The sequence below is a fragment of the Rosa chinensis genome, chromosome 6, assembly GCF_002994745.2.
Source record: "Rosa chinensis cultivar Old Blush chromosome 6, RchiOBHm-V2, whole genome shotgun sequence".
Lineage (NCBI taxonomy): Eukaryota > Viridiplantae > Streptophyta > Magnoliopsida > Rosales > Rosaceae > Rosa > Rosa chinensis.
The window spans coordinates 12,510,713-12,518,119 of record NC_037093.1 but is presented as its reverse complement, the minus strand read 5'-3'; the positions used below and the strand labels follow the sequence as shown (position 1 = coordinate 12,518,119).

Below are 7,407 nucleotides of genomic sequence, written 5' to 3'. Positions count from 1 at the left end.
ATTGATTTTCTGATTGTTAACCGTTTAATGTATCTACTTTCAAACCAATATATTCTGTATATCACACAATTAGTTCTTACCTTAGATAGTCTACAATCCTTGTATAAATCCAAGCATTGTACTATAAAAGTATAACAAAGACAAATAGATTATTCCAATCTTTTCTTCTGTTCTTTATGGTATCAAGAGCCTAATTTCTATAATTTTTTTCTCATTCTCCAGTCCCATTGCCTCCTCATCCTCCACTGAGAATACTCCTTCTGTTTCCAACTTCCTCACAATTAAGCTTGACCGAACAAACTATCCCCTATGGCTTGCCCAGATCACCCCCATTCTGAAAAGTAGGAAACTGTGGGGTTTTGTTGATGGTACCAATCTGTGTCCCCCTTGCTTCCTAAAAGACAAAGCAGGACAGCTCACAGATCAAGTTAATCCGGACTTCGAGCCTTGGATTCTCCAAGATCAAATGGTCCTTAGTTGGATCAATGGTTCTCTCACTCCCAAAGTCCTCTCAACTGTCGCACGCTCCACCTCTTCTCATGCTACGTGGACTGCATTAGCTACCCGATTTGCTTCTCAATCACAACACCGTGTTCTTCAACTCCAAGCCGACCTCCTTCGCACCACTAGAGGTACTATGTCTATCTCAGATTACCTGGACAAACTCAATTCCATTGCAGACAACTTGGCCCTTGCCGGTTCTCCTGTTCCTGATACAGACCTTGTCAACATTGTCATGACCAATGTTGGCCCTCTATACGAAACAACAGTCAGCTCGGCTCAAGCCCGTGATTCTCCTATCACGTATGAAGCCCTTGAAGCTCTCCTCCTTAGTGCGGGACGCCGCGTCTCTGAATATGCTCATCCTGTTGCTACCGACGGAATCCATGCCCTTCATGCCACTCAATCTAGGGGACGAGGTCGGAACTCATTCACCTCTGGACGTGGGGGTTCCAACCGTGGAGGATCGCATTCTCATGGATTCACAAATTCCGGTTCTGCTCATTCTAGAGGGCGTGGTACATTCTCTCTTTCTCGTGGCTCCTCTGGGTCTCGTAGATCTTCCATCTTGGGTCCAGCCCCAGGTACCACTACCAACAATGGCAACTCCTTCTTCAATACTGGTCGCATTCAATGCCAGATCTGCCCTCGCCCAGGCCACTCTGCTATTGACTGTTTCAACCGTCTCAATTTGTCTTATGAAGGTCGTGTCCCATCTTCCCGGCTAAATGCCATGACTGCTCATCACTCTCCTTCTGAAGAAACATGGTTGACAGACACCGGGGCCAATTCTCATGTGACACCAAACCTAGGTAATATTGATTATCCTAAATCTTATAAAGGTATTGATAATCTTGGTGGAATTAATTCTGATTCTGGATTGTCTATTAAACACATTGGCTCGTCTAAGCTTAATTCTTCCTCTTCCTCTTTTCATCTCAATGATATTCTTCATTGTCCCTCTGCATCTACGAATCTTCTCTCAGTCTACAAATTCACTATTGATAATCATTGTTATTTTATCTTCTATCCTAATTATTTCTGTGTTAAGGATCTGAAGACGGGGAAGATGCTCTACCACGGGAAGAGTGAAAATGGCTTTATCCATTCCGGTTTCCTTCAAAAACATCCAAAGTCTCTAGTTCATTGGCTTATGTTGGCTCTCGTGTCTCCGCTGAAACTTGGCATTCTCGCCTTGGTCATGCTTCTTCTACTATAGTATCTAAAGTATTATCTAATAAAGCTGTTCCAGTATTGGGATCAAGAAACTTCTCTTTTTGTCAATCATGTCCATTAGGGAAAAGTACAAAACTTCCCTATCAATTATCAGATTCTGTTTCAAATTTCCCATTAGAATTAATACATTCGAATGTTTGGTGCTCCTCTCTCTTATCTCATCAAGGTTTTAAATATTATTTACTCTTTGTCGATGACTATTCCCGATACTCTTGGATATATCCAATGAAACAAAAGAGTGAAGTTTTCCAATTATTTATCACCTTTCGTACTCACGTTGAAAAATTATTTAATCGTCCTATCAAAATACTTCAGTGTGATGAAGGCGGTGAGTACAAGAGTCATATTTTTCAATCCTATTTATCCACTAATGGAATCTTCCAAAGATTTTCTTGTCCAAAACACCCTGAACAAAATGGTTTGGCTGAACGAAAGCATCGCCATATTGTTGATACTGGCCTCACTCTTTTGGCCCATGCACATATGCCATCCACGTATTGGGTTGACTTGTTCAATACGGCAGTGTATATCATCAATCGTCTTCCATCCCGAGTTCTTAACTATGCCTCTCCCTATGAACAACTTTTTCATCGTGTGCCTCAATATCACTCTTTAAAGGTCTTTGGTTGTGCTTGTTTTCCTTATCTTCGTCCCTATAACTCTTCAAAATTACAGTTACGGTCCAAACGTTGTGTGTTCTTGGGTTATTCACTCAATCATCAAGGATATCGTTGTTTTGATCCTTCTTCGGGTCGTGTTTATTTGTCTCGTCATGTGTTATTTGATGAGTCCAGCTTTCCATTTACCGAACCTGCTCTCACTTCAACCTCCTCCATTGATTCCTCAACAGATCAATCCATAATAATTTTTGGCCCATTATCAGGCCCAAGCCCATCTCTATCTCTAAGTCCTTCTTCTTCTCCTTCTCCACGTATATCTGCGTCTCAATGTCAATCTCAGTCTCCTTCCCCATCTGCCGCAAACATTGCTCCTCCTCCAACCCATGAACGTCCACCACCCACACCATCTTTACAAGTTTATACTCGCAACCCACAATGCCCAGTCAACAAACATGTCCTATAAGATAGTGATGGGACCAAGTGTGATATTTTGCTTGACAGAATTGACCAGGTGACTTGAGGGTACTCCTCATAGACTCTAAGGAAAACAACCACAAACAGTACAGAAGCAACAAATGCCAAAGCTCCGAAGAAAAACAGCACTGAGTTACAGTACGGAAGCTGAAACCCTACAAAATGAATGAGCAAACAAACCCACAATTTGATGAGCAAAGCCGCAAAGAAATATATTTGACCAGACTATATAGGACGCAAACCCATTCAGATATTTGCTAATTATGAGAAGCAGCTTCAAAGATTGCTCATAATTGAACTATGGAGTCTCTGTTTTGGGCCAAGATTGCTTGGATTTTAGGTTCTTAAGAAAAAGTTTATGAGAAGATTGTTTGGTCATTTGGGAGTGGCAATGCAGTTATTTTCTGACCCAAAAGAAAAATGAAAAAAGAAAGAAAGAAAGAAGTGCTGTTGTTAGGTGGAATTTATGTTAATGGAATTGGTTATGGCATAAGAACACAGGAAACATGGCAAAAGAACAAAACGAAATCACAAAACAAACATCTAAGAATCAAAACGAAAATAAGCCAAGACCAAGAAAAAGATGCAAGATTAACAAACATGGTTAATTGAAACATGCATAGAACTGAATTAAAATGGTCCAAAGAAGACCTTAACTCTTAAAGTGATGCAAAGTTGATCATATGTTTTCATATTTCTTCGTATCTTTTCAAGGTTGGTGTCAAGATTAGATGGCACTCATAATAGTCTATCCTAATCAGAGGGGTCAGTTTGATTTGAGGGACTAACCCAGCTCGTTAACCTTCAAGAGATTCATGATTCAAGATGGACTTGTTAAATTTTATCTCATGTTCTTTTCTTTTAATTTTATTTTATGATAAGGGAAAATGATCATTTACCTAATTTTGGGGTTAATTAACCTCATTTACCCAAACACTCTAAGAGATCATTTTCCTAATACTCAATTAAGTATTTTTTTTTATTCCTTTTTATTTATTTTTGGGATAATTTTGTCCTCTTCTTTTTTGTCACTTAGAGAGAGAAGTCATCAAAGACCTTGCCAGACTACAGTGACCAGTGCCCGGTCGCGGACTCCGGCGACCGGTGACCAGAATCCGACGACTGGTCACCGGAATCCCTAATCCTGCTACCGGACTGGTGACCGGATTCCGACGTCTAATTTTATTGCACCCTAATAATACCCTATAATTATATTATTGCCTCCCAATAGTCACATTATTGCCCCCCAATAATTATATTATTGTCCCTCAATATTCATATTATTGCCTTCCAATAATCATATTATTGCCCTCCAATAATCATATTATTGCCCTCCAGTGAATTGCATAAACTCGCAAAACCAAATGTAATAGCCTGTTTTTTTTTTTATTCAAAGCAATTTAGTGGCAAACACCTTTGTTAAAGGTAATGTGTACCTTGATTCAAAGCCGGTTGCTTTAATCATCATACATGTCTGAATAATTGAAAGAAACAGACAATTCTCTCTCTCTCTCTCTCTCTCTCTCTCTCTCTCTCTCGACTGAGACGAACTCAAAACAGAGCAGAGGCTCTCCAAACTCTCTCTCTCTCCTCAGGTCACCTCAAGGCCTCAGACCAATTCCACATCTTCGTCTCTTCCTTGCGCAGCTGCCAGTGGCAGCCTTACGCCCTAGAACAGCCGGCAGCGGCGGCGGAGAGCCGGTTTGTTTAAAACCCCGTTTTGGTTCCAATCGAGATATCTCACGCTACCGGCCACCGATCCTTGCCAAACTTCATCCTCGTGCTTGCATCAACCTACTGAAGCTCCCAGAAGCGTCCTTACACGGCGGCGCAGCCCGTAGCAGCAGCTGCAAGTCAACCCCGCTAAGAACGAAACCGGAGCTATCGATCCAAATATCTCGAGCTACAGGACGTCGTATTGAGTGTTTCTTGGACTAGTGAACTCAAAGTGAGGATCTGAACAACTTTCCAGAAGGGATCGAGGCCTGAGGTTGCAGATTTTACGTCGAACTAGGAGCTCGCCGGTTTCTGGGTTTTTTCCGGCCAACTCGACTGGTTCGAGGTAATTTATATCCCTTCCGGTCATTTTCAGCTTACATGCTAGTTAGGAAAGTCATTAGTCTTGATGAGACGAAGCAGAGCAGCTTGGCCCAGACACCATTGGCGGTGGTCGGCGGCGGCTCTGACACTAACTCCGGCGGCCATTTACGGCCACCTCCGGGGGTCACAAAGACAGTTTCTGTACATTTTTAGATTCTACATTTCAATACGATCTTGTCGATATATTATACGTAATTTTTGGATATCGTATGATTAAGTTATGAATTTTACGATTTCGACCGATTTCAATCGTTCGATTTGTGATCTGTGAAGATCGGACCGTCCGATGGACTTGTAGTTTTGTTATGTTGATCTTATGACTGTCCCAGTGGTTTTGTGTGGTCATGGGCTAAGATCCGACCGTTGGATCTTCGTATAATTGTAAAAAAAGTGGATTCGGAAGGCGATATGTGAGAATCCGACCGTCGGATTTTCTTATAAATTTGTGAAGATGTTAGTAAGGACGATTCAGGAAGATCCAACCGTTGGATCTTCGTAATCATTTTTAGAGGATGATCCTAAAGGCGATCCGTGAGGATCCGACCATTGGATCATCATTTAATTTCGATCCAACCGTTGGATTGTCGTTTGAGTATGTTTTTGAGTTATTGGCTAAGTTAAGGTCATGTTTGATTAGGTGATTAACGGTCTTCCTTGGGTGAGTAGTTTCGGTGTGTATTGTGTTAAATTGAAGACGCAGCGGGAATTTAGAGGTGAGTAAACCGCACGTGGTTCATATTACGAACCGAGTACATTTAATTACTTTATTTTGTCGTAATTGTGTGAAAATATTTATGGAATAAATATTTGTTTTAAATCATATGGACTTGATCAACTACGGTCCATAGGTAAGTAAAATGATTTTAATTATACAAAATGAATTTCACGATTTTATGCTTGTTGTTTCCCGTAAGTTGGTTGACGTTTGCATTGTGGTTGTTGAGATTGTTGATTGTTACTTGAGTTAAAGGAATTGAAATTTAATAAATCAACAGTTCATTCTTGTTTAATCATACGAGCTGTCAAAAGCTTACCGGGTTTGGTGTTGTTGCAATCCCGGTACACTATTCAAATTGTGTAGTGGGTAATCCTGCAGGTCAGGAGAATCAGGGCGGTGATCGTGCGGGTTAGAGTATTTGTTATAGATTTACAGAAATTGTAATAGTGAGGTGAGTTAAGCTCATTTGAGCCTTACAATTTGATTGGTGAGAGTGTGCTGTAATAAATAACTTGAGGATTTGGTTTATTGTATTATTGAGAGGTGTGAAGTGCGGTTGTTTGTGAGAAAAGATTTCAGGACGTTATTTGTAATTGTTATTATTCATGTTTCGGACTTGAATTGATTATTCAAAATTCGGGGCGTGACACCAAACTAATTCCAAAGTAAGTGCTTTTATAAAGCCCTAGTGTGTATACATGTTCACTTTTTTTTTTCCTTCCCCATTATAGAAGCTCACAGTATACCAAAAAAAAAGAAAAAAAAATTGGCCACCTAGAATTTGCTCTGGGCACCAGATGGGTGATTGGCGCGACCGGGACTTGTGGTCGGCAGAGACAAAGAAGGAGAGTGCCGGAAATCCGACTTGAAATCTAACTATTCAAACGGTCTTGTGACTCGGCATCTGGCAGTCCGGCTGGAGAGAGAGAGAGAGAGAGAGAGAGAGCAAAAACAGTATAGATCGGAGAGAGAATTCTGATTCCTCACCGTGCCAGAATCGAGAATGACATTGAGTAGGGGCTGGAGGTGGAGATTGATAGCAGGGCTGATCAAGGTTTGCGTTGGCGTCGAGCATCTGTCAGATCGTGCTAGAGTGGAGCAAAAACATATTTTCCGATGGTCTGGGTTGTAGTCTGGTGAGCTGGAGGCGTCGATTTCTGGTCTGGAGTCTGATTTCCGTTGTAATTCCAGCGACGGTGGAGAGGGCGTTGATTTCTGGTCTGGAGTCGGATTAGAGAGAGAGAAAGATTGAGGGGAATGAGGGCAATATTGTCAATAGATGTTAGATTTGGTAAATGGGAGTAAAAACTCTTAGTGGAGTAAGTGGGCAATTTTTAGACTAAAATTGGGTAAGTGGTCACGGCCCCTTATGATAAAGCCTGTATAATACTAGGTAAGATTATGGTATGTTAATATTATCATACATCTGTTGGCTCAAAAATTGTCTCGGTCACGTGTCACTAGGCCTAGGTCTTCTTGGTTGCACGCGTCCTTCTAGCTTGGTAGTAGTTATGGCCGTCAGCGGTTCCGCCTCTATCTACTTACTGTTGTAGTCAATGGCGACGATGATGTACTTGAACTGGCCCTTAGCGGTTGGGAATTTCCCAAGCAAGTCCAGGCCCCACGTGGAGTGGATCCATGGGCCAATGATGATCGATAGGCACTTCGCCGGGGCATGGGGAAGGTCAGCATATTGTTGACACTTGTGGCAAGACCTGGAGACCTTCATGGCATCATCGCCGAGCGTGGGCCAAAAGT

The 7,407-nt window shown here is 41.6% G+C and overlaps 1 long non-coding RNA gene across 1 annotated transcript; it reads left to right on the top strand.

Annotated features, from left to right (window-relative positions):
• Positions 1-4,285: 4,285 nt before the first annotated feature.
• Positions 4,286-6,199, top strand: LOC121050135. The gene is made up of 2 exons (XR_005802059.1): positions 4,286-4,893; positions 6,013-6,199. It is a non-coding gene; the product is annotated as an uncharacterized LOC121050135 (long non-coding RNA).
• Positions 6,200-7,407: the final 1,208 nt, after the last annotated feature.